The sequence below is a fragment of the Pleurodeles waltl genome, chromosome 4_1 (assembly GCF_031143425.1).
Source record: "Pleurodeles waltl isolate 20211129_DDA chromosome 4_1, aPleWal1.hap1.20221129, whole genome shotgun sequence".
In the NCBI taxonomy this organism is placed as follows: Eukaryota; Metazoa; Chordata; class Amphibia; order Caudata; family Salamandridae; genus Pleurodeles; species Pleurodeles waltl.
In genome coordinates, this window is record NC_090442.1 from 53,485,622 (window position 1) to 53,512,112 (window position 26,491).

Genomic DNA, 26,491 nt, shown 5'->3' on the forward strand with positions numbered 1-26,491 from the left:
CAGCCCTGGTCGGGCACAGCCCTGGTCGGGCTCATACCACTGGGGCCTCTGCCGAGGAAGAGCCCCGGAAGCCTAGGGCCAGGCCTATTGCACAGGCATCTTAGACCAGGCCATTCCGGGATTGCTGTGTTTCACGTCCTGCCCTTCAACACTCCTGGGAGGGCTTTCCCTGAGAACCCTCATGTCTCTGCCCTCCCAGGAGGCTATGGTTCTATGCAAAATAGGGGGTGCACCACGGGCCGTCCCCTTTCCTCTCTCTCGCCAATATCTTTCACCAAAGCTGAGCCCTGCAGGTAAATGTATCTATCTGGCTGAGGGGCCAGGGAGGGCCTTTGCCTGCAGTCTTACAAGCCAGAGTGCAGAGAAGGCAGCAACTCTGGGACCGGGACTCTGCTCAAAGACATATCTAACATGCCACAGTGGAGCTGAGATGGGCAAGACACGTGTCTCAACGGCTGGCAGCACACCAAGACAGTGGCAGGAAACTATGCTAACAAGGAAAGAGAAAAGTCACGTGTCTCGTGGCCTTCCCACCATTAGACAGTAGTCTGCGCAAGAAAACATCCAACAGTGACAGGACAACCAAGCAAATGACAAACGCCGTGCTGAATAAAGTCATCTTACATGACATTTCGTACAAAGTCCCAGATCATGGGGATGATCGCGCAGCAGAAGCAGCAAGTATCAGAGCCACCGAACCTGGGGTGAGTTACACGAGGAGAAAGGGCGACATGGGGACAGGGGCTATGGGCTCAGGGAACAGCTACCACAATGCAACCTCGGGTGTGGGGATGCCACTCATTGCGGGTACTGCCCTGGGATTTCCTTTTATAAAGAATCGCTGGTTAAAGTGTAGAGCACAAAAAACCCAACTCCTCGATTACACTATTAGATAACATCCTTTAACTGCCCCACCCACCCTGTGTGAGTCTCACCCACTTCCCGCCTGCTCCCTCTAGTCTGAGAGTTGTATCTCCACAAAAAACACACAGTGGGGCTCAATGAGCTGCTCATGTCTGACATGGACACCTAAGCAGTGCTGGATTCACAACCTGAAAGCCTGCAAAGGAAAGTGTGCCCGGCAGAAGATAAGCTGCCTGGCAACTCAGAACCTTCTTCTAAGAGAAGTAAGACATGTCACAATGGAGTCTAAGCCTACCTGTCTTATGCCAGGACCTTAGAGCTGTAGGCAGGAGCACAAAGGTAAAAACATATATTGAGTCCCAACACGCTCACTGCGGTGGTTGGTCTCTGTGGCGCAATCGGTTAGCGCGTTCGGCTGTTAACCGAAAGGTTGGTGGTTCAAGCCCACCCAGGGACGTATGCTTTTGCCTACATCAAGTCCTGAATTAAAACACAGCTGTCTGGCTTTGCTCTTAGAGCTCTCGCTTTGCCTGCGTGACATGCTCTATCTCAACATTTCTATCTTCTCTCATCTCTTCACCTCTAGTCATTTCCACCAATAGGACTGGAAACGGGACATCAAGTCCTGAATTAAAACACAGCTGTCTGGCTTTGCTCTTAGAGCTCTCGCTTTGCCTGCGTGACATGCTCTATCTCAACATTTCTATCTTCTCTCATCTCTTCACCTCTAGTCATTTCCACCAATAGGACTGGAAACGGGACACCAAGCCTTCTACTTTAACCACAGGCGTACTGAGGGCCAATAAAAGGCACAGAAGCATTTCTTGATCCGGGGCTGAGAACTGCATGCACAGGGACCTCGTGGCGCAATGGTAGCGCGTCTGACTCCAGATCAGAAGGTTGTGTGTTCAAATCACGTCGGGGTCACTCTTTGACATTTTTTTCCCCACCAAGTCTATATCTCTGACTTCTAAAGCAAAGCCAAAAGAAGGGCGCTTTGCATTGGCCAGGAATCGAACCCGGGCCTCCCGCGTGGCAGGCGAGAATTCTACCACTGAACCACCAATGCTTCACTTACATAGGCTGAGCAGAGAGCCCTGCCGTAGACAGTAGTGACGAGGCCCATGCATTCGCATGGGACACCTATGAACAAAGTTTGCATGGCAAGCCTTGGACTGCCAAACGTTCACATGCTGATGGCAGGAATCAGATGCAGGAGACAGAAACTATGAATGTTTCTGCTTTTGCTAAGGACAGTGGTTTGGGGCCAGTGTTGTGCTTGACAGAGCACGACATCAGCCTGCTCTCTGGCTGCTCCCGGGAGAAGTGGCTGACAGAAAGCACCCTCCAGACCACCAGCAATCTTGTGTTTCACAACATGCCACTGTCACTGGACTTTCCTTCTGGGAAAGCCTAGTCACTGACCTGGCCAGATTCCCTGTCCTCCCCAAAATCCTGGGGAGAAACGGTCAGAGTTCTGCGTCCTGCGCCCTCTTTCGCGTCCCTAACGCGCTCCCAACGCGCCCTACAGCCCTGGTCGGGCACAGCCCTGGTCGGGCTCATACCACTGGGGCCTCTGCCGAGGAAGAGCCCCGGAAGCCTAGGGCCAGGCCTATTGCACAGGCATCTTAGACCAGGCCATTCCGGGATTGCTGTGTTATACGTCCTGCCCTTCAACACTCCTGGGAGGGCTTTCCCTGAGAACCCTCATGTCTCTGCCTATTCCAGGAGGCTGTGGTTCTATGCAAAATAGGGGGTGCACCACGGGCCGTCCCCTTTCCTCTCTCTCGCCAATATCTTTCACCAAAGTTGAGCCCTGCAGGTAAATGTATCTATCTGGCTGAGGGGCCAGGGAGGGCCTTTGCCTGCAGTCTTATAAGCCAGAGTGCAGAGAAGGCAGCAGCTCTGGGACCGGGACTCTGCTCAAAGACATATCTAACATGCCACAGTGGAGCTGAGATGGGCAAGACACGTGTGTCACAGGCTGGCAGCACACCAAGACAGTGGCAGGAAACTATGCTAACAAGGAAAGAGAAAAGTCACGTGTCTCGTGGCCTTCCCACCATTAGACAGTAGTCTGCGCAAGAAAACATCCAACAGTGACAGGACAACCAAGCAAATGACAAACGGCGTGCTGAATAAAGTCATCTTACATGACATTTCGTACAAAGGCCCAGATCATGGGGATGATCGCGCAGCAGAAGCAGCAAGTATCAGAGCCACCGAACCTGGGGTGAGTTACACGAGGAGAAAGGGCGACATGGGGACAGGGGCTATGGGCTCAGGGAACAGCTACCACAATGCAACCTCGGGTGTGGGGATGCCACTCATTGCGGGTACTGCCCTGGGATTTCCTTTTAGAAAGAATCGCTGGTTAAAGTGTAGTGCACAAAAAAAACAACTCCTCGATTACACTATTAGATAACATCCTTTAACTGCCCCACCCACGCTGTGTGAGTCTCACCCACTTCCCACCTGCTCCCTCTAGTCTGAGAGTTGTATCTCCACAAAAAACACACAGTGGGGCTCAATGAGCTGCTCATGTCTGACATGGACACCTAAGCAGTGCTGGATTCACAACCTGAAAGCCTGCAAAGGAAAGTGTGCCCGGCAGAAGATAAGCTGCCTGGCAACTCAGAACCTTCTTCTAAGAGAAGTAAGACATGTCACAATGGAGTCTAAGCCTACCTGTCTTATGCCAGGACCTTAGAGCTGCAGGCAGGAGCACAAAGGTAAAAACATATATTGAGTCCCAACACGCTCACTGCGGTGGTTGGTCTCTGTGGCGCAATCGGTTAGCGTGTTCGGCTGTTAACCGAAAGGTTGGTGGTTCAAGCCCACCCAGGGACGTATGCTTTTGCCTACATCAAGTCCTGAATTAAAACACAGCTGTCTGGCTTTGCTCTTAGAGCTCTCGCTTTGCCTGCGTGACATGCTCTATCTCAACATTTCTATCTTCTCTCATCTCTTCACCTCTAGTCATTTCCACCAATAGGACTGGAAACGGGACACCAAGCCTTCTACTTTAACCACAGGCGTACTGAGGGCCAATAAAAGGCACAGAAGCATTTCTTGATCCGGGGCTGAGAACTGCATGCACAGGGACCTCGTGGCGCAACGGTAGCGCGTCTGACTCCAGATCAGAAGTTTGCGTGTTCAAATCACGTCGGGGTCACTCTTTGACATTTTTTTCCCCACCAAGTCTATATCTCTGACTTCTAAAGCAAAGCCAAAAGAAGGGCGCTTTGCATTGGCCGGGAATCGAACCCGGGCCTCCCGCGTGGCAGGCGAGAATTCTACCACTGAACCACCAATGCTTCACTTACATAGGCTGAGCAGAGAGCCCTGCCGTAGACAGTAGTGATGAGGCCCATGCATTCGCATGGGACACCTATGAACAAAGTTTGCATGGCAAGCCTTGGACTGCCAAACGTTCACATGCTGATGGCAGGAATCAGATGCAGGAGACTGAAACTATGAATGTTTCTGCTTTTGCTAAGGACAGTGGTTTGGGGCCAGTGTTGTGCTTGACAGAGCACGACATCAGCCTGCTCTCTGGCTGCTCCCGGGAGAAGTGGCTGACAGAAAGCACCCTCCAGACCACCAGCAATCTTGTGTTTCACAACATGCCACTGTCACTGGACTTTCCTTCTGGGAAAGCCTAGTCACTGACCTGGCCAGATTCCCTGTCCTCCCCAAAATCCTGGGGAGAAACGGGCAGAGTTCTGCGCCCTGCGCCCTCTTTCGCGTCCCTAACGCGCTCCCAATGCGCCCTACAGCCCTGGTCGGGCACAGCCCTGGTCGGGCTCATACCACTGGGGCCTCTGCCGAGGAAGAGCCCCGGAAGCCTAGGGCCAGGCCTATTGCACAGGCATCTTAGACCAGGCCATTCCGGGATTGCTGTGTTTCACGTCCTGCCCTTCAACACTCCTGGGAGGGCTTTCCCTGAGAACCCTCATGTCTCTGCCCTCCCAGGAGGCTGTGGTTCTATGCAAAATAGGGGGTGCACCACGGGCCGTCCCCTTTCCTCTCTCTCGCCAATATCTTTCACCAAAGCTGAGCCCTGCAGGTAAATGTATCTATCTGGCTGAGGGGCCAGGGAGGGCCTTTGCCTGCAGTCTTACAAGCCAGAGTGCAGAGAAGGCAGCAACTCTGGGACCGGGACTCTGCTCAAAGGCATATCTAACATGCCACAGTGGAGCTGAGATGGGCAAGACACGTGTCTCACAGGCTGGCAGCACACCAAGACAGTGGCAGGAAACTATGCTAACAAGGAAAGAGAAAAGTCACGTGTCTCGTGGCCTTCCCACCATTAGACAGTAGTCTGCGCAAGAAAACATCCAACAGTGACAGGACAACCAAGCAAATGACAAACGCCGTGCTGAATAAAGTCATCTTACATGACATTTCGTACAAAGGCCCAGATCATGGGGATGATCGCGCAGCAGAAGCAGCAAGTATCAGAGCCACCGAACCTGGGGTGAGTTATACGAGGAGAAAGGGCGACATGGGGACAGGGGCTATGGGCTCAGGGAACAGCTACCACAATGCAACCTCGGGTGTGGGGATGCCACTCATTGCGGGTACTGCCCTGGGATTTCCTTTTAGAAAGAATCGCTGGTTAAAGTGTAGAGCACAAAAAAACCTACTCCTCGATTACACTATTAGATAACATCCTTTAACTGCCCCACCCACCCTGTGTGAGTCTCACCCACTTCCCGCCTGCTCCCTCTAGTCTGAGAGTTGTATCTCCACAAAAAACACACAATGGGGCTCAATGAGCTGCTCATGTCTGACATGGACACCTAAGCAGTGCTGGATTCACAACCTGAAAGCCTGCAAAGGAAAGTGTGCCCGGCAGAAGATAAGCTGCCTGGCAACTCAGAACCTTCTTCTAAGAGAAGTAAGACATGTCACAATGGAGTCTAAGCCTACCTGTCTTATGCCAGGACCTTAGAGCTGCAGGCAGGAGCACAAAGGTAAAAACATATATTGAGTCCCAACACACTCACTGCGGTGGTTGGTCTCTGTGGCGCAATCGGTTAGCACGTTCGGCTGTTAACTGAAAAGCTGGTGGTTCAAGCCCACCCAGGGACGTATGCTTTTGCCTACATCAAGTCCTGAATTAAAACACAGCTGTCTGGCTTTGCTCTTAGAGCTCTCGCTTTGCCTGCGTGACATGCTCTATCTCAACATTTCTATCTTCTCTCATCTCTTCACCTCTAGTCATTTCCACCAATAGGACTGGAAACGGGACATCAAGTCCTGAATTAAAACACAGCTGTCTGGCTTTGCTCTTAGAGCTCTCGCTTTGCCTGCGTGACATGCTCTATCTCAACATTTCTATCTTCTCTCATCTCTTCACCTCTAGTCATTTCCACCAATAGGACTGGAAACGGGCCACCAAGCCTTCTACTTTAACCACAGGCGTACTGAGGGCCAATAAAAGGCACAGAAGCATTTCTTGATCCGGGGCTGAGAACTGCATGCACAGGGACCTCGTGGCGCAACGGTAGCGCGTCTGACTCCAGATCAGAAGTTTGCGTGTTCAAATCACGTCGGGGTCACTCTTTGACATTTTTTTCCCCACCAAGTCTATATCTCTGACTTCTAAAGCAAAGCCAAAAGAAGGGCGCTTTGCATTGGCCGGGAATCGAACCGGGGCCTCCCGCGTGGCCGGCGAGAATTCTACCACTGAACCACCAATGCTTCACTTACATAGCCTGAGCAGAGAGCCCTGCCGTAGACAGTAGTGATGAGGCCCATGCATTCGCATGGGACACCTATGAACAAAGTTTGCATGGCAAGCCTTGGACTGCCAAACGTTCACATGCTGATGGCAGGAATCAGATGCAGGAGACTGAAACTATGAATGTTTCTGCTTTTGCTAAGGACAGTGGTTTGGGGCCAGTGTTGTGCTTGACAGAGCACGACATCAGCCTGCTCTCTGGCTGCTCCCGGGAGAAGTGGCTGACAGAAAGCACCCTCCAGACCACCAGCAATCTTGTGTTTCACAACATGCCACTGTCACTGGACTTTCCTTCTGGGAAAGCGTAGTCACTGACCTGGCCAGATTCCCTGTCCTCCCCAACATCCTGGGGAGAAACGGGCAGAGTTTGGCGCCCTGCGCCCTCTTTCGAGTCCCTAACGCGCTCCCAACGCGCCCTACAGCCCTGGTCGGGCACAGCCCTGGTCGGGCTCATACCACTGGGGCCTCTGCCGAGGAAGAGCCCCGGAAGCCTAGGGCCAGGCCTATTGCACAGGCATCTTAGACCAGGCCATTCCGGGATTGCTGTGTTTCACGTCCTGCCCTTCAACACTCCTGGGAGGGCTTTCCCTGAGAACCCTCATGTCTCTGCCCTCCCAGGAGGCTGTGGTTCTATGCAAAATAGGGGGTGCACCACGGGCCGTCCCCTTTCCTCTCTCTCGCCAATATCTTTCACCAAAGCTGAGCCCTGCAGGTAAATGTATCTATCTGGCTGAGGGGCCAGGGAGGGCCTTTGCCTGCAGTCTTACAAGCCAGAGTGCAGAGAAGGCAGCAACTCTGGGACCGGGACTCTGCTCAAAGACATATCTAACATGCCACAGTGGAGCTGAGATGGGCAAGACACGTGTCCCACAGGCTGGCAGCACACCAAGACAGTGGCAGGAAACTATGCTAACAAGGAAAGAGAAAAGTCACGTGTCTCGTGGCCTTCCCACCATTAGACAGTAGTCTGCACAAGAAAACATCCAACAGTGACAGGACAACCAAGCAAATGACAAACGCCGTGCTGAATAAAGTCATCTTACATGACATTTCGTACAAAGGCCCAGATCATGGGGATGATCGCGCAGCAGAAGCAGCAAGTATCAGAGCCACCGAACCTGGGGTGAGTTACACGAGGAGAAAGGGCGACATGGGGACAGGGGCTATGGGCTCAGGGAACAGCTACCACAATGCAACCTCGGGTGTGGGGATGCCACTCAATGCGGGTACTGCCCTGGGATTTCCTTTTAGAAAGAATCGCTGGTTAAAGTGTAGAGCACAAAAAACCCTACTCCTCGATTACACTATTAGATAACATCCTTTAACTGCCCCACCACCCCTGTGTGAGTCTCACCCACTTCCCGCCTGCTCCCTCTAGTCTGAGAGTTGTATCTCCACAAAAAACACACAATGGGGCTCAATGAGCTGCTCATGTCTGACATGGACACCTAAGCAGTGCTGGATTCACAACCTGAAAGCCTGCAAAGGAAAGTGTGCCCGGCAGAAGATAAGCTGCCTGGCAACTCAGATCCTTCTTCTAAGAGAAGTAAGACATGTCACAATGGAGTCTAAGCCTACCTGTCTTATGCCAGGACCTTAGAGCTGCAGGCAGGAGCACAAAGGTAAAAACATATATTGAGTCCCAACACGCTCACTGCGGTGGTTGGTCTCTGTGGCGCAATCGGTTAGCGCGTTCGGCTGTTAACTGAAAGGTTGGTGGTTCAAGCCCACCCAGGGACGTATGCTTTTGCCTACATCAAGTCCTGAATTAAAACACAGCTGTCTGGCTTTGCTCTTAGAGCTCTCGCTTTGCCTGCGTGACATGCTCTATCTCAACATTTCTATCTTCTCTCATCTCTTCACCTCTAGTCATTTCCACCAATAGGACTGGAAACGGGACATCAAGTCCTGAATTAAAACACAGCTGTCTGGCTTTGCTCTTAGAGCTCTCGCTTTGCCTGCGTGACATGCTCTATCTCAACATTTCTATCTTCTCTCATCTCTTCACCTCTAGTCATTTCCACCAATAGGACTGGAAACGGGACACCAAGCCTTCTACTTTAACCACAGGCGTACTGAGGGCCAATAAAAGGCACAGAAGCATTTCTTGATCCGGGGCTGAGAACTGCATGCACAGGGACCTCGTGGCTCAACGGTAGCGCGGCTGACTCCAGATCAGAAGGTTGCGTGTTCAAATCACTTCGGGGTCACTCTTTGACATTTTTTTCCCCACCAAGTCTCTATCTCTGACTTCTAAAGCAAAGCCAAGAGAAGGGTGCTTTGCATTGGCCGGGAATCGAACCCGGGCCTCCCGCGTGGCAGGCGAGAATTCTACCACTGAACTACCAATGCTTCACTTACATAGGCTGAGCAGAGAGCCCTGCCGTAGACAGTAGTGATGAGGCCCATGCATTCGCATGGGACACCTATGAACAAAGTTTGCATGGCAAGCCTTGGACTGCCAAACGTTCACATGCTGATGGCAGGAATCAGATGCAGGAGACTGAAACTATGAATGTTTCTGCTTTTGCTAAGGACAGTGGTTTGGGGCCAGTGTTGTGCTTGACAGAGCACGACATCAGCCTGCTCTCTGGCTGCTCCCGGGAGAAGTGGCTGACAGAAAGCACCCTCCAGACCACCAGCAATCTTGTGTTTCACAACATGCCACTGTCACTGGACTTTCCTTCTGGGAAAGCCTAGTCACTGACCTGGCCAGATTCCCTGTCCTCCCCAAAATCCTGGGGAGAAACGGGCAGAGTTCTGCGCCCTGCGCCCTCTTTCGCGTCCCTAACGCGCTCCCAACGCGCCCTACAGCCCTGGTCGGGCACAGCCCTGGTCGGGCTCATACCACTGGGGCCTCTGCCGAGGAAGAGCCCCGGAAGCCTAGGGCCAGGCCTATTGCACAGGCATCTTAGACCAGGCCATTCCGGGATTGCTGTGTTTCACGTCCTGCCCTTCAACACTCCTGGGAGGGCTTTCCCTGAGAACCCTCATGTCTCTGCCCTCCCAGGAGGCTATGGTTCTATGCAAAATAGGGGGTGCACCACGGGCCGTCCCCTTTCCTCTCTCTCGCCAATATCTTTCACCAAAGCTGAGCCCTGCAGGTAAATGTATCTATCTGGCTGAGGGGCCAGGGAGGGCCTTTGCCTGCAGTCTTACAAGCCAGAGTGCAGAGAAGGCAGCAACTCTGGGACCGGGACTCTGCTCAAAGACATATCTAACATGCCACAGTGGAGCTGAGATGGGCAAGACACGTGTCTCAACGGCTGGCAGCACACCAAGACAGTGGCAGGAAACTATGCTAACAAGGAAAGAGAAAAGTCACGTGTCTCGTGGCCTTCCCACCATTAGACAGTAGTCTGCGCAAGAAAACATCCAACAGTGACAGGACAACCAAGCAAATGACAAACGCCGTGCTGAATAAAGTCATCTTACATGACATTTCGTACAAAGTCCCAGATCATGGGGATGATCGCGCAGCAGAAGCAGCAAGTATCAGAGCCACCGAACCTGGGGTGAGTTACACGAGGAGAAAGGGCGACATGGGGACAGGGGCTATGGGCTCAGGGAACAGCTACCACAATGCAACCTCGGGTGTGGGGATGCCACTCATTGCGGGTACTGCCCTGGGATTTCCTTTTATAAAGAATCGCTGGTTAAAGTGTAGAGCACAAAAAACCCAACTCCTCGATTACACTATTAGATAACATCCTTTAACTGCCCCACCCACCCTGTGTGAGTCTCACCCACTTCCCGCCTGCTCCCTCTAGTCTGAGAGTTGTATCTCCACAAAAAACACACAGTGGGGCTCAATGAGCTGCTCATGTCTGACATGGACACCTAAGCAGTGCTGGATTCACAACCTGAAAGCCTGCAAAGGAAAGTGTGCCCGGCAGAAGATAAGCTGCCTGGCAACTCAGAACCTTCTTCTAAGAGAAGTAAGACATGTCACAATGGAGTCTAAGCCTACCTGTCTTATGCCAGGACCTTAGAGCTGTAGGCAGGAGCACAAAGGTAAAAACATATATTGAGTCCCAACACGCTCACTGCGGTGGTTGGTCTCTGTGGCGCAATCGGTTAGCGCGTTCGGCTGTTAACCGAAAGGTTGGTGGTTCAAGCCCACCCAGGGACGTATGCTTTTGCCTACATCAAGTCCTGAATTAAAACACAGCTGTCTGGCTTTGCTCTTAGAGCTCTCGCTTTGCCTGCGTGACATGCTCTATCTCAACATTTCTATCTTCTCTCATCTCTTCACCTCTAGTCATTTCCACCAATAGGACTGGAAACGGGACATCAAGTCCTGAATTAAAACACAGCTGTCTGGCTTTGCTCTTAGAGCTCTCGCTTTGCCTGCGTGACATGCTCTATCTCAACATTTCTATCTTCTCTCATCTCTTCACCTCTAGTCATTTCCACCAATAGGACTGGAAAGGGGACACCAAGCCTTCTACTTTAACCACAGGCGTACTGAGGGCCAATAAAAGGCACAGAAGCATTTCTTGATCCGGGGCTGAGAACTGCATGCACAGGGACCTCGTGGCGCAATGGTAGCGCGTCTGACTCCAGATCAGAAGGTTGTGTGTTCAAATCACGTCGGGGTCACTCTTTGACATTTTTTTCCCCACCAAGTCTATATCTCTGACTTCTAAAGCAAAGCCAAAAGAAGGGCGCTTTGCATTGGCCAGGAATCGAACCCGGGCCTCCCGCGTGGCAGGCGAGAATTCTACCACTGAACCACCAATGCTTCACTTACATAGGCTGAGCAGAGAGCCCTGCCGTAGACAGTAGTGACGAGGCCCATGCATTCGCATGGGACACCTATGAACAAAGTTTGCATGGCAAGCCTTGGACTGCCAAACGTTCACATGCTGATGGCAGGAATCAGATGCAGGAGACTGAAACTATGAATGTTTCTGCTTTTGCTAAGGACAGTGGTTTGGGGCCAGTGTTGTGCTTGACAGAGCACGACATCAGCCTGCTCTCTGGCTGCTCCCGGGAGAAGTGGCTGACAGAAAGCACCCTCCAGACCACCAGCAATCTTGTGTTTCACAACATGCCACTGTCACTGGACTTTCCTTCTGGGAAAGCCTAGTCACTGACCTGGCCAGATTCCCTGTCCTCCCCAAAATCCTGGGGAGAAACGGGCAGAGTTCTGCGCCCTGCGCCCTCTTTCGCGTCCCTAACGCGCTCCCAACGCGCCCTACAGCCCTGGTCGGGCTCATACCACTGGGGCCTCTGCCGAGGAAGAGCCCCGGAAGCCTAGGGCCAGGCCTATTGCACAGGCATCTTAGACCAGGCCATTCCGGGATTGCTGTGTTTCACGTCCTGCCCTTCAACACTCCTGGGAGGGCTTTCCCTGAGAACCCTCATGTCTCTGCCCTCCCAGGAGGCTGTGGTTCTATGCAAAATAGGGGGTGCACCACGGGCCGTCCCCTTTCCTCTCTCTCGCCAATATCTTTCACCAAAGCTGAGCCCTGCAGGTAAATGTATCTATCTGGCTGAGGGGCCAGGGAGGGCCTTTGCCTGCAGTCTTACAAGCCAGAGTGCAGAGAAGGAAGCAACTCTGGGACCGGGACTCTGCTCAAAGACATATCTAACATGCCACAGTGGAGCTGAGATGGGCAAGACACGTGTCTCACAGGCTGGCAGCACACCAAGACAGTGGCAGGAAACTATGCTAACAAGGAAAGAGAAAAGTCACGTGTCTCGTGGCCTTCCCACCATTAGACAGTAGTCTGCACAAGAAAACATCCAACAGTGACAGGACAACCAAGCAAATGACAAACGCCGTGCTGAATAAAGTCATCTTACATGACATTTCGTACAAAGGCCCAGATCATGGGGATGATCGCGCAGCAGAAGCAGCAAGTATCAGAGCCACCGAACCTGGGGTGAGTTACACGAGGAGAAAGGGCGACATGGGGACAGGGGCTATGGGCTCAGGGAACAGCTACCACAATGCAACCTCGGGTGTGGGGATGCCACTCATTGCGGGTACTGCCCTGGGATTTCCTTTTAGAAAGAATCGCTGGTTAAAGTGTAGAGCACAAAAAAACCTACTCCTCGATTACACTATTAGATAACATCCTTTAACTGCCCCACCCACCCTGTGTGAGTCTCACCCACTTCCCGCCTGCTCCCTCTAGTCTGAGAGTTGTATCTCCACAAAAAACACACAATGGGGCTCAATGAGCTGCTCATGTCTGACATGGACACCTAAGCAGTGCTGGATTCACAACCTGAAAGCCTGCAAAGGAAAGTGTGCCCGGCAGAAGATAAGCTGCCTGGCAACTCAGAACCTTCTTCTAAGAGAAGTAAGACATGTCACAATGGAGTCTAAGCCTACCTGTCTTATGCCAGGACCTTAGAGCTGCAGGCAGGAGCACAAAGGTAAAAACATATATTGAGTCCCAACACACTCACTGCGGTGGTTGGTCTCTGTGGCGCAATCGGTTAGCACGTTCGGCTGTTAACTGAAAAGCTGGTGGTTCAAGCCCACCCAGGGACGTATGCTTTTGCCTACATCAAGTCCTGAATTAAAACACAGCTGTCTGGCTTTGCTCTTAGAGCTCTCGCTTTGCCTGCGTGACATGCTCTATCTCAACATTTCTATCTTCTCTCATCTCTTCACCTCTAGTCATTTCCACCAATAGGACTGGAAACGGGACATCAAGTCCTGAATTAAAACACAGCTGTCTGGCTTTGCTCTTAGAGCTCTCGCTTTGCCTGCGTGACATGCTCTATCTCAACATTTCTATCTTCTCTCATCTCTTCACCTCTAGTCATTTCCACCAATAGGACTGGAAACGGGCCACCAAGCCTTCTACTTTAACCACAGGCGTACTGAGGGCCAATAAAAGGCACAGAAGCATTTCTTGATCCGGGGCTGAGAACTGCATGCACAGGGACCTCGTGGCGCAACGGTAGCGCGTCTGACTCCAGATCAGAAGTTTGCGTGTTCAAATCACGTCGGGGTCACTCTTTGACATTTTTTTCCCCACCAAGTCTATATCTCTGACTTCTAAAGCAAAGCCAAAAGAAGGGCGCTTTGCATTGGCCGGGAATCGAACCCGGGCCTCCCGCGTGGCCGGCGAGAATTCTACCACTGAACCACCAATGCTTCACTTACATAGCCTGAGCAGAGAGCCCTGCCGTAGACAGTAGTGATGAGGCCCATGCATTCGCATGGGACACCTATGAACAAAGTTTGCATGGCAAGCCTTGGACTGCCAAACGTTCACATGCTGATGGCAGGAATCAGATGCAGGAGACTGAAACTATGAATGTTTCTGCTTTTGCTAAGGACAGTGGTTTGGGGCCAGTGTTGTGCTTGACAGAGCACGACATCAGCCTGCTCTCTGGCTGCTCCCGGGAGAAGTGGCTGACAGAAAGCACCCTCCAGACCACCAGCAATCTTGTGTTTCACAACATGCCACTGTCACTGGACTTTCCTTCTGGGAAAGCGTAGTCACTGACCTGGCCAGATTCCCTGTCCTCCCCAACATCCTGGGGAGAAACGGGCAGAGTTTGGCGCCCTGCGCCCTCTTTCGAGTCCCTAACGCGCTCCCAACGCGCCCTACAGCCCTGGTCGGGCACAGCCCTGGTCGGGCTCATACCACTGGGGCCTCTGCCGAGGAAGAGCCCCGGAAGCCTAGGGCCAGGCCTATTGCACAGGCATCTTAGACCAGGCCATTCCGGGATTGCTGTGTTTCACGTCCTGCCCTTCAACACTCCTGGGAGGGCTTTCCCTGAGAACCCTCATGTCTCTGCCCTCCCAGGAGGCTGTGGTTCTATGCAAAATAGGGGGTGCACCACGGGCCGTCCCCTTTCCTCTCTCTCGCCAATATCTTTCACCAAAGCTGAGCCCTGCAGGTAAATGTATCTATCTGGCTGAGGGGCCAGGGAGGGCCTTTGCCTGCAGTCTTACAAGCCAGAGTGCAGAGAAGGCAGCAACTCTGGGACCGGGACTCTGCTCAAAGACATATCTAACATGCCACAGTGGAGCTGAGATGGGCAAGACACGTGTCCCACAGGCTGGCAGCACACCAAGACAGTGGCAGGAAACTATGCTAACAAGGAAAGAGAAAAGTCACGTGTCTCGTGGCCTTCCCACCATTAGACAGTAGTCTGCACAAGAAAACATCCAACAGTGACAGGACAACCAAGCAAATGACAAACGCCGTGCTGAATAAAGTCATCTTACATGACATTTCGTACAAAGGCCCAGATCATGGGGATGATCGCGCAGCAGAAGCAGCAAGTATCAGAGCCACCGAACCTGGGGTGAGTTACACGAGGAGAAAGGGCGACATGGGGACAGGGGCTATGGGCTCAGGGAACAGCTACCACAATGCAACCTCGGGTGTGGGGATGCCACTCAATGCGGGTACTGCCCTGGGATTTCCTTTTAGAAAGAATCGCTGGTTAAAGTGTAGAGCACAAAAAACCCTACTCCTCGATTACACTATTAGATAACATCCTTTAACTGCCCCACCACCCCTGTGTGAGTCTCACCCACTTCCCGCCTGCTCCCTCTAGTCTGAGAGTTGTATCTCCACAAAAAACACACAATGGGGCTCAATGAGCTGCTCATGTCTGACATGGACACCTAAGCAGTGCTGGATTCACAACCTGAAAGCCTGCAAAGGAAAGTGTGCCCGGCAGAAGATAAGCTGCCTGGCAACTCAGATCCTTCTTCTAAGAGAAGTAAGACATGTCACAATGGAGTCTAAGCCTACCTGTCTTATGCCAGGACCTTAGAGCTGCAGGCAGGAGCACAAAGGTAAAAACATATATTGAGTCCCAACACGCTCACTGCGGTGGTTGGTCTCTGTGGCGCAATCGGTTAGCGCGTTCGGCTGTTAACTGAAAGGTTGGTGGTTCAAGCCCACCCAGGGACGTATGCTTTTGCCTACATCAAGTCCTGAATTAAAACACAGCTGTCTGGCTTTGCTCTTAGAGCTCTCGCTTTGCCTGCGTGACATGCTCTATCTCAACATTTCTATCTTCTCTCATCTCTTCACCTCTAGTCATTTCCACCAATAGGACTGGAAACGGGACATCAAGTCCTGAATTAAAACACAGCTGTCTGGCTTTGCTCTTAGAGCTCTCGCTTTGCCTGCGTGACATGCTCTATCTCAACATTTCTATCTTCTCTCATCTCTTCACCTCTAGTCATTTCCACCAATAGGACTGGAAACGGGACACCAAGCCTTCTACTTTAACCACAGGCGTACTGAGGGCCAATAAAAGGCACAGAAGCATTTCTTGATCCGGGGCTGAGAACTGCATGCACAGGGACCTCGTGGCTCAACGGTAGCGCGGCTGACTCCAGATCAGAAGGTTGCGTGTTCAAATCACTTCGGGGTCACTCTTTGACATTTTTTTCCCCACCAAGTCTCTATCTCTGACTTCTAAAGCAAAGCCAAGAGAAGGGTGCTTTGCATTGGCCGGGAATCGAACCCGGGCCTCCCGCGTGGCAGGCGAGAATTCTACCACTGAACTACCAATGCTTCACTTACATAGGCTGAGCAGAGAGCCCTGCCGTAGACAGTAGTGATGAGGCCCATGCATTCGCATGGGACACCTATGAACAAAGTTTGCATGGCAAGCCTTGGACTGCCAAACGTTCACATGCTGATGGCAGGAATCAGATGCAGGAGACTGAAACTATGAATGTTTCTGCTTTTGCTAAGGACAGTGGTTTGGGGCCAGTGTTGTGCTTGACAGAGCACGACATCAGCCTGCTCTCTGGCTGCTCCCGGGAGAAGTGGCTGACAGAAAGCACCCTCCAGACCACCAGCAATCTTGTGTTTCACAACATGCCACTGTCACTGGACTTTCCTTCTGGGAAAGCCTAGTCACTGACCTGGCCAGATTCCCTGTCCTCCCCAAAATCCTGGGGAGAAACGGGCAGAGTTCTGCGCCCTGCGCCCTCTTTCGCGTCCCTAACGCGCTCCCAACGCGCCCTACAGCCCTGGTCGGGCACAGCCCTGGTCGGGCTCATACCACTGGGGCCTCTGCCGAGGAAGAGCCCCGGAAGCCTAGGGCCAGGCCTATTGCACAGGCATCTTAGACCAGGCCATTCCGGGATTGCTGTGTTTCACGTCCTGCCCTTCAACACTCCTGGGAGGGCTTTCCCTGAGAACCCTCATGTCTCTGCCCTCCCAGGAGGCTATGGTTCTATGCAAAATAGGGGGTGCACCACGGGCCGTCCCCTTTCCTCTCTCTCGCCAATATCTTTCACCAAAGCTGAGCCCTGCAGGTAAATGTATCTATCTGGCTGAGGGGCCAGGGAGGGCCTTTGCCTGCAGTCTTACAAGCCAGAGTGCAGAGAAGGCAGCAACTCTGGGACCGGGACTCTGCTCAAAGACATATCTAACATGCCACAGTGGAGCTGAGATGGGCAAGACACGTGTCTCAACGGCTGGCAGCACACCAAGACAGTGGCAGGAAACTATGCTAACAAGGAAAGAGAAAAGTCACGTGTCTCGTGGCCTTCCCACCATTAGACAGTAGTCTGCGCAAGAAAACATCCAACAGTGACAGGACAACCAAGCAAATGACAAACGCCGTGCTGAATAAAGTCATCTTACATGACATTTCGTACAAAGTCCCAGATCATGGGGATGATCGCGCAGCAGAAGCAGCAAGTATCAGAGCCACCGAACCTGGGGTGAGTTACACGAGGAGAAAGGGCGACATGGGGACAGGGGCTATGGGCTCAGGGAACAGCTACCACAATGCAACCTCGGGTGTGGGGATGCCACTCATTGCGGGTACTGCCCTGGGATTTCCTTTTATAAAGAATCGCTGGTTAAAGTGTAGAGCACAAAAAACCCAACTCCTCGATTACACTATTAGATAACATCCTTTAACTGCCCCACCCACCCTGTGTGAGTCTCACCCACTTCCCGCCTGCTCCCTCTAGTCTGAGAGTTGTATCTCCACAAAAAACACACAGTGGGGCTCAATGAGCTGCTCATGTCTGACATGGACACCTAAGCAGTGCTGGATTCACAACCTGAAAGCCTGCAAAGGAAAGTGTGCCCGGCAGAAGATAAGCTGCCTGGCAACTCAGAACCTTCTTCTAAGAGAAGTAAGACATGTCACAATGGAGTCTAAGCCTACCTGTCTTATGCCAGGACCTTAGAGCTGTAGGCAGGAGCACAAAGGTAAAAACATATATTGAGTCCCAACACGCTCACTGCGGTGGTTGGTCTCTGTGGCGCAATCGGTTAGCGCGTTCGGCTGTTAACCGAAAGGTTGGTGGTTCAAGCCCACCCAGGGACGTATGCTTTTGCCTACATCAAGTCCTGAATTAAAACACAGCTGTCTGGCTTTGCTCTTAGAGCTCTCGCTTTGCCTGCGTGACATGCTCTATCTCAACATTTCTATCTTCTCTCATCTCTTCACCTCTAGTCATTTCCACCAATAGGACTGGAAACGGGACATCAAGTCCTGAATTAAAACACAGCTGTCTGGCTTTGCTCTTAGAGCTCTCGCTTTGCCTGCGTGACATGCTCTATCTCAACATTTCTATCTTCTCTCATCTCTTCACCTCTAGTCATTTCCACCAATAGGACTGGAAAGGGGACACCAAGCCTTCTACTTTAACCACAGGCGTACTGAGGGCCAATAAAAGGCACAGAAGCATTTCTTGATCCGGGGCTGAGAACTGCATGCACAGGGACCTCGTGGCGCAATGGTAGCGCGTCTGACTCCAGATCAGAAGGTTGTGTGTTCAAATCACGTCGGGGTCACTCTTTGACATTTTTTTCCCCACCAAGTCTATATCTCTGACTTCTAAAGCAAAGCCAAAAGAAGGGCGCTTTGCATTGGCCAGGAATCGAACCCGGGCCTCCCGCGTGGCAGGCGAGAATTCTACCACTGAACCACCAATGCTTCACTTACATAGGCTGAGCAGAGAGCCCTGCCGTAGACAGTAGTGACGAGGCCCATGCATTCGCATGGGACACCTATGAACAAAGTTTGCATGGCAAGCCTTGGACTGCCAAACGTTCACATGCTGATGGCAGGAATCAGATGCAGGAGACTGAAACTATGAATGTTTCTGCTTTTGCTAAGGACAGTGGTTTGGGGCCAGTGTTGTGCTTGACAGAGCACGACATCAGCCTGCTCTCTGGCTGCTCCCGGGAGAAGTGGCTGACAGAAAGCACCCTCCAGACCACCAGCAATCTTGTGTTTCACAACATGCCACTGTCACTGGACTTTCCTTCTGGGAAAGCCTAGTCACTGACCTGGCCAGATTCCCTGTCCTCCCCAAAATCCTGGGGAGAAACGGGCAGAGTTCTGCGCCCTGCGCCCTCTTTCGCGTCCCTAACGCGCTCCCAACGCGCCCTACAGCCCTGGTCGGGCTCATACCACTGGGGCCTCTGCCGAGGAAGAGCCCCGGAAGCCTAGGGCCAGGCCTATTGCACAGGCATCTTAGACCAGGCCATTCCGGGATTGCTGTGTTTCACGTCCTGCCCTTCAACACTCCTGGGAGGGCTTTCCCTGAGAACCCTCATGTCTCTGCCCTCCCAGGAGGCTGTGGTTCTATGCAAAATAGGGGGTGCACCACGGGCCGTCCCCTTTCCTCTCTCTCGCCAATATCTTTCACCAAAGCTGAGCCCTGCAGGTAAATGTATCTATCTGGCTGAGGGGCCAGGGAGGGCCTTTGCCTGCAGTCTTACAAGCCAGAGTGCAGAGAAGGAAGCAACTCTGGGACCGGGACTCTGCTCAAAGACATATCTAACATGCCACAGTGGAGCTGAGATGGGCAAGACACGTGTCTCACAGGCTGGCAGCACACCAAGACAGTGGCAGGAAACTATGCTAACAAGGAAAGAGAAAAGTCACGTGTCTCGTGGCCTTCCCACCATTAGACAGTAGTCTGCACAAGAAAACATCCAACAGTGACAGGACAACCAAGCAAATGACAAACGCCGTGCTGAATAAAGTCATCTTACATGACATTTCGTACAAAGGCCCAGATCATGGGGATGATCGCGCAGCAGAAGCAGCAAGTATCAGAGCCACCGAACCTGGGGTGAGTTACACGAGGAGAAAGGGCGACATGGGGACAGGGGCTATGGGCTCAGGGAACAGCTACCACAATGCAACCTCGGGTGTGGGGATGCCACTCATTGCGGGTACTGCCCTGGGATTTCCTTTTAGAAAGAATCGCTGGTTAAAGTGTAGAGCACAAAAAACCCTACTCCTCGATTACACTATTAGATAACATCCTTTAACTGCCCCACCCACCCTGTGTGAGTCTCACCCACTTCCCGCCTGCTCCCTCTAGTCTGAGAGTTGTATCTCCACAAAAAATACACAATGGGGCTCAATGAGCTGCTCATGTCTGACATGGACACCTAAGCAGTGCTGGATTCACAACCTGAAAGCCTGCAAAGGAAAGTGTGCCCGGCAGAAGATAAGCTGCCTGGCAACTCAGAACCTTCTTCTAAGAGAAGTAAGACATGTCACAATGGAGTCTAAGCCTACCTGTCTTATGCCAGGACCTTAGAGCTGCAGGCAGGAGCACAAAGATAAAAACATATATTGAGTCCCAACACGCTCACTGCGGTGGTTGGTCTCTGTGGCGCAATCGGTTAGCGCGTTCGGCTGTTAACCGAAAGGTTGGTGGTTCAAGCCCGCCCAGGGACGTATGCTTTTGCCTACATCAAGTCCTGAATTAAAACACAGCTGTCTGGCTTTGCTCTTAGAGCTCTCGCTTTGCCTGCGTGACATGCTCTATCTCAACATTTCTATCTTCTCTCATCTCTTCACCTCTAGTCATTTCCACCAATAGGACTGGAAACGGGACATCAAGTCCTGAATTAAAACACAGCTGTCTGGCTTTGCTCTTAGAGCTCTCGCTTTGCCTGCGTGACATGCTCTATCTCAACATTTCTATCTTCTCTCATCTCTTCACCTCTAGTCATTTCCACCAATAGGACTGGAAACGGGCCACACAGCCTTCTACTTTAACCACAGGCGTACTGAGGGCCAATAAAAGGCACAGAAGCATTTCTTGATCCGGGGCTGAGAACTGCATGCACAGGGACCTCGTGGATCAACGGTAGCGCGGCTGACTCCAGATCAGAAGGTTGCGTGTTCAAATCACGTCGGGGTCACTCTTTGACATTTTTTTCCCCACCAAGTCTATATCTCTGACTTCTAAAGCAAAGCCAAGAGAAGGGCGCTTTGCATTGGCCGGGAATCGAACCCGGGCCTCCCGCGTGGCAGGCGAGAATTCTACCACTGAACCACCAATGCTTCACTTACATAGGCTGAGCAGAGAGCCCTGCCGTAGACAGTAGTGATGAGGCCCATGCATTCGCATGGGACACCTATGAACAAAGTTTGCATGGCAAGCCTTGGACTGCCAAACGTTCACATGCTGATGGCAGGAATCAGATGCAGGAGACTGAAACTATGAATGTTTCTGCTTTTGCTAAGGACAGTGGTTTGGGGTCAGTGTTGTGCTTGACAGAGCACGACATCAGCCTGCTCTCTGGCTGCTCCCGGGAGAAGTGGCTGACAGAAAGCACCCTCCAGACCACCAGCAATCTTGTGTTTCACAACATGCCACTGTCACTGGACTTTCCTTCTGGGAAAGCCTAGTCACTGACCTGGCCAGATTCCCTGTCCTCCCCAAAATCCTGGGGAGAAACGGGCAGAGTTCTGCGCCCTGCGCCCTCTTTCGCGTCCCTAACGCGCTCCCAACGCACCCTACAGCCCTGGTCGGGCACAGCCCTGGTCGGGCTCATACCACTGGGGCCTCTGCCGAGGAAGAGCACCGGAAGCCTAGGGCCAGGCCTATTGCACAGGCATCTTAGACTAGGCCATTCCGGGATTGCTGTGTTTCACGTCCTGCCCTTCAACACTCCTGGGAGGGCTTTCCCTGAGAACCCTCATGTCTCTGCCCTCCCAGGAGGCTATGGTTCTATGCAAAATAGGGGGTGCACCACGGGCCGTCCCCTTTCCTCTCTCTCGCCAATATCTTTCACCAAAGCTGAGCCCTGCAGGTAAATGTATCTATCTGGCTGAGGGGCCAGGGAGGGCCTTTGCCTGCAGTCTTACAAGCCAGAGTGCAGAGAAGGCAGCAACTCTTGGACCGGGACTCTGCTCAAAGACATATCTAACATGCCACAGTGGAGCTGAGATGGGCAAGACACGTGTCTCACAGGCTGGCAGCACACCAAGACAGTGGCAGGAAACTATGCTAACAAGGAAAGAGAAAAGTCACGTGTCTCGTGGCCTTCCCACCATTAGACAGTAGTCTGCGCAAGAAAACATCCAACAGTGACAGGACAACCAAGCAAATGACAAACGCCGTGCTGAATAAAGTCATCTTACATGACATTTCGTACAAAGGCCCAGATCATGGGGATGATCGCGCAGCAGAAGCAGCAAGTATCAGAGCCACCGAACCTGGGGTGAGTTACACGAGGAGAAAGGGCGACATGGGGACAGGGGCTATGGGCTCAGGGAACAGCTACCACAATGCAACCTCGGGTGTGGGGATGCCACTCATTGCGGGTACTGCCCTGGGATTTCCTTTTAGAAAGAATCGCTGGTTAAAGTGTAGAGCACAAAAAACCCAACTCCTCGATTACACTATTAGATAACATCCTTTAACTGCCCCACCCACCCTGTGTGAGTCTCACCCACTTCCCGCCTGCTCCCTCTAGTCTGAGAGTTGTATCTCCACAAAAAACACACAGTGGGGCTCAATGAGCTGCTCATGTCTGACATGGACACCTAAGCAGTGCTGGATTCACAACCTGAAAGCCTGCAAAGGAAAGTGTGCCCGGCAGAAGATAAGCTGCCTGGCAACTCAGAACCTTCTTCTAAGAGAAGTAAGACATGTCACAATGGAGTCTAAGCCTACCTGTCTTATGCCAGGACCTTAGAGCTGTAGGCAGGAGCACAAAGGTAAAAACATATATTGAGTCCCAACACGCTCACTGCGGTGGTTGGTCTCTGTGGCGCAATCGGTTAGCACGTTCGGCTGTTAACCGAAAGGTTGGTGGTTTAAGCCCACCCAGGGACGTATGCTTTTGCATACATCAAGTCCTGAATTAAAACACAGCTGTCTGGCTTTGCTCTTAGAGCTCTCGCTTTGCCTGCGTGACATGCTCTATCTCAACATTTCTATCTTCTCTCATCTCTTCACCTCTAGTCATTTCCACCAATAGGACTGGAAACGGGACACCAAGCCTTCTACTTTAACCACAGGGGTACTGAGGGCCAATAAAAGGCACAGAAGCATTTCTTGATCCGGGGCTGAGAACTGCATGGACAGGGACCTCGTGGCGCAATGGTAGCGCGTCTGACTCCAGATCAGAAGGTTGTGTGTTCAAATCACGTCGGGGTCACACTTTGACATTTTTTTCCCCACCAAGTCTATATCTCTGACTTCTAAAGCAAAGCCAAAAGAAGGGCGCTTTGCATTGGCCAGGAATCGAACCCGGGCATCCCGCGTGGCAGGCGAGAATTATACCACTGAACCACCAATGCTACACTTACATAGGATGAGCAGAGAGCCCTGCCGTAGACAGTAGTGACGAGGCCCATGCATTCGCATGGGACTCCTATGAACAAAGTTTGCATGGCAAGCCTTGGACTGCCAAACGTTCACATGCTGATGGCAGGAATCAGATGCAGGAGACTGAAACTATGAATGTTTCTGCTTTTGCTAAGGACAGTGGTTTGGGGCCAGTGTTGTGCTTGACAGAGCACGACATCAGCCTGCTCTCTGGCTGCTCCCGGGAGAAGTGGCTGACAGAAAGCACCCTCCAGACCACCAGCAATCTTGTGTTTCACAACATGCCACTGTCACTGGACTTTCCTTCTGGGAAAGCCTAGTCACTGACCTGGCCAGATTCCCTGTCCTCCCCAAAATCCTGGGGAGAAACGGGCAGAGTTCTGTGCCCTGCGCCCTCTTTCGCGTCCCTAACGCGCTCCCAACGCGCCCTACAGCCCTGGTCGGGCTCATACCACTGGGGCCTCTGCCGAGGAAGAGCCCCGGGAGCCTAGGGCCAGGCCTATTGCACAGGCATCTTAGACCAGGCCATTCCGGGATTGCTGTGTTTCACGTCCTGCCCTTCAACACTCCTGGGAGGGCTTTCCCTGAGAACCCTCATGTCTCTGCCCTCCCAGGAGGCTGTGGTTCTATGCAAAATATGGGGTGCACCACGGGCCGTCCCCTTTCCTCTCTCTCGCCAATATCTTTCACCAAAGCTGAGCCCTGCAGGTAAATGTATCTATCTGGCTGAGGGGCCAGGGAGGGCCTTTGCCTGCAGTCTTACAAGCCAGAGTGCAGAGAAGGCAGCAGCTCTGGGACCGGGACTCTGCTCAAAGACATATCTAACATGCCACAGTGGAGCTGAGATGGGCAAGACACGTGTCTCACAGGCTGGCCGCACACCAAGACAGTGGCAGGAAACTATGCTAACAAGGAAAGAGAAAAGTCACGTGTCTCGTGGCCTTCCCACCATTAGACAGTAGTCTGCGCAAGAAAACATCCAACAGTGACAGGACAACCAAGCAAATGACAAACGCCGTGCTGAATAAAGTCATCTTACATGACATTTCGTACAAAGGCCCAGATCATGGGGATGATCGCGCAGCAGAAGCAGCAAGTATCAGAGCCACCGAACCTGGGGTGAGTTACACGAGGAGAAAGGGCGACATGGGGACAGGGGCTATGGGCTCAGGGAACAGCTACCACAATGCAACCTCGGGTGTGGGGATGCCACTCATTGCGGGTACTGCCCTGGGATTTCCTTTTAGAAAGAATCGCTGGTTAAAGTGTAGAGCACAAAAAAACCTACTCCTCGATTACACTATTAGATAACATCCTTTAACTGCCCCACCCACCCTGTGTGAGTCTCACCCACTTCCCGCCTGCTCCCTCTAGTCTGAGAGTTGTATCTCCACAAAAAACACACAATGGGGCTCAATGAGCTGCTCATGTCTGACATGGACACCTAAGCAGTGCTGGATTCACAACCTGAAAGCCTGCAAAGGAAAGTGTGCCCGGCAGAAGATAAGCTGCCTGGCAACTCAGAACCTTCTTCTAAGAGAAGTAAGACATGTCACAATGGAGTCTAAGCCTACCTGTCTTATGCCAGGACCTTAGAGCTGCAGGCAGGAGCACAAAGGTAAAAACATATATTGAGTCCCAACACACTCACTGCGGTGGTTGGTCTCTGTGGCGCAATCGGTTAGCACGTTCGGCTGTTAACTGAAAGGCTGGTGGTTCAAGCCCACCCAGGGACGTATGCTTTTGCCTACATCAAGTCCTGAATTAAAACACAGCTGTCTGGCTTTGCTCTTAGAGCTCTCGCTTTGCCTGCGTGACATGCTCTATCTCAACATTTCTATCTTCTCTCATCTCTTCACCTCTAGTCATTTCCACCAATAGGACTGGAAACGGGACATCAAGTCCTGAATTAAAACACAGCTGTCTGGCTTTGCTCTTAGAGCTCTCGCTTTGCCTGCGTGACATGCTCTATCTCAACATTTCTATCTTCTCTCATCTCTTCACCTCTAGTCATTTCCACCAATAGGACTGGAAACGGGCCACCAAGCCTTCTACTTTAACCACAGGCGTACTGAGGGCCAATAAAAGGCACAGAAGCATTTCTTGATCCGGGGCTGAGAACTGCATGCACAGGGACCTCGTGGCGCAACGGTAGCGTGTCTGATTCCAGATCAGAAGTTTGCGTGTTCAAATCACGTCGGGGTCACTCTTTGACATTTTTTTCCCCACCAAGTCTATATCTCTGACTTCTAAAGCAAAGCCAAAAGAAGGGCGCTTTGCATTGGCCGGGAATCGAACCCGGGCCTCCCGCGTGGCAGGCGAGAATTCTACCACTGAACCACCAATGCTTCACTTACATAGGCTGAGCAGAGAGCCCTGCCGTAGACAGTAGTGATGAGGCCCATGCATTCGCATGGGACACCTATGAACAAAGTTTGCATGGCAAGCCTTGGACTGCCAAACGTTCACATGCTGATGGCAGGAATCAGATGCAGGAGACTGAAACTATGAATGTTTCTGCTTTTGCTAAGGACAGTGGTTTGGGGCCAGTGTTGTGCTTGACAGAACACGACATCAGCCTGCTCTCTGGCTGCTCCCGGGAGAAGTGGCTGACAGAAAGCACCCTCCAGACCACCAGCAATCTTGTGTTTCACAACATGCCACTGTCACTGGACTTTCCTTCTGGGAAAGCGTAGTCACTGACCTGGCCAGATTCCCTGTCCTCCCCAACATCCTGGGGAGAAACGGGCAGAGTTCTGCGTCCTGCGCCCTCTTTCGCGTCCCTAACGCGCTCCCAACGCGCCCTACAGCCCTGGTCGGGCACAGCCCTGGTCGGGCTCATACCACTGGGGCCTCTGCCGAGGAAGAGCCCCGGAAGCCTAGGGCCAGGCCTATTGCACAGGCATCTTAGACCAGGCCATTCCGGGATTGCTGTGTTTCACGTCCTGCCCTTCAACACTCCTGGGAGGGCTTTCCCTGAGAACCCTCATGTCTCTGCCCTCCCAGGAGGCTGTGGTTCTATGCAAAATAGGGGGTGCACCACGGGCCGTCCCCTTTCCTCTCTCTCGCCAATATCTTTCACCAAAGCTGAGCCCTGCAGGTAAATGTATCTATCTGGCTGAGGGGCCAGGGAGGGCCTTTGCCTGCAGTCTTACAAGCCAGAGTGCAGAGAAGGCAGCAACTCTGGGACCGGGACTCTGCTCAAAGACATATCTAACATGCCACAGTGGAGCTGAGATGGGCAAGACACGTGTCTCACAGGCTGGCAGCACACCAAGACAGTGGCAGGAAACTATGCTAACAAGGAAAGAGAAAAGTCACGT

The 26,491-nt window shown here is 52.3% G+C and overlaps 7 non-coding genes across 7 annotated transcripts; 4 read left to right on the forward strand and 3 right to left on the reverse strand.

Annotated features, from left to right (window-relative positions):
* The first annotated feature begins 1,247 nt into the window (after positions 1-1,247).
* TRNAN-GUU (transfer RNA asparagine (anticodon GUU)) lies at positions 1,248-1,321 on the forward strand. The gene has a single exon. It is a non-coding gene; the product is annotated as a tRNA-Asn (tRNA).
* A 2,789-nt stretch (positions 1,322-4,110) lies between these two features.
* Positions 4,111-4,181, reverse strand: TRNAG-GCC (transfer RNA glycine (anticodon GCC)). Its single transcript has one exon. It is a non-coding gene; the product is annotated as a tRNA-Gly (tRNA).
* A 6,490-nt stretch (positions 4,182-10,671) lies between these two features.
* TRNAN-GUU (transfer RNA asparagine (anticodon GUU)) lies at positions 10,672-10,745 on the forward strand. Its single transcript has one exon. It is a non-coding gene; the product is annotated as a tRNA-Asn (tRNA).
* A 7,086-nt stretch (positions 10,746-17,831) lies between these two features.
* Positions 17,832-17,905, forward strand: TRNAN-GUU (transfer RNA asparagine (anticodon GUU)). Its single transcript has one exon. It is a non-coding gene; the product is annotated as a tRNA-Asn (tRNA).
* A 2,302-nt stretch (positions 17,906-20,207) lies between these two features.
* Positions 20,208-20,281, forward strand: TRNAN-GUU (transfer RNA asparagine (anticodon GUU)). Its single transcript has one exon. It is a non-coding gene; the product is annotated as a tRNA-Asn (tRNA).
* A 541-nt stretch (positions 20,282-20,822) lies between these two features.
* On the reverse strand, positions 20,823-20,893 carry TRNAG-GCC (transfer RNA glycine (anticodon GCC)). The gene has a single exon. It is a non-coding gene; the product is annotated as a tRNA-Gly (tRNA).
* Positions 20,894-25,445: 4,552 nt separating this feature from the next.
* On the reverse strand, positions 25,446-25,516 carry TRNAG-GCC (transfer RNA glycine (anticodon GCC)). The gene has a single exon. It is a non-coding gene; the product is annotated as a tRNA-Gly (tRNA).
* Between the last annotated feature and the right edge of the window lie 975 nt (positions 25,517-26,491).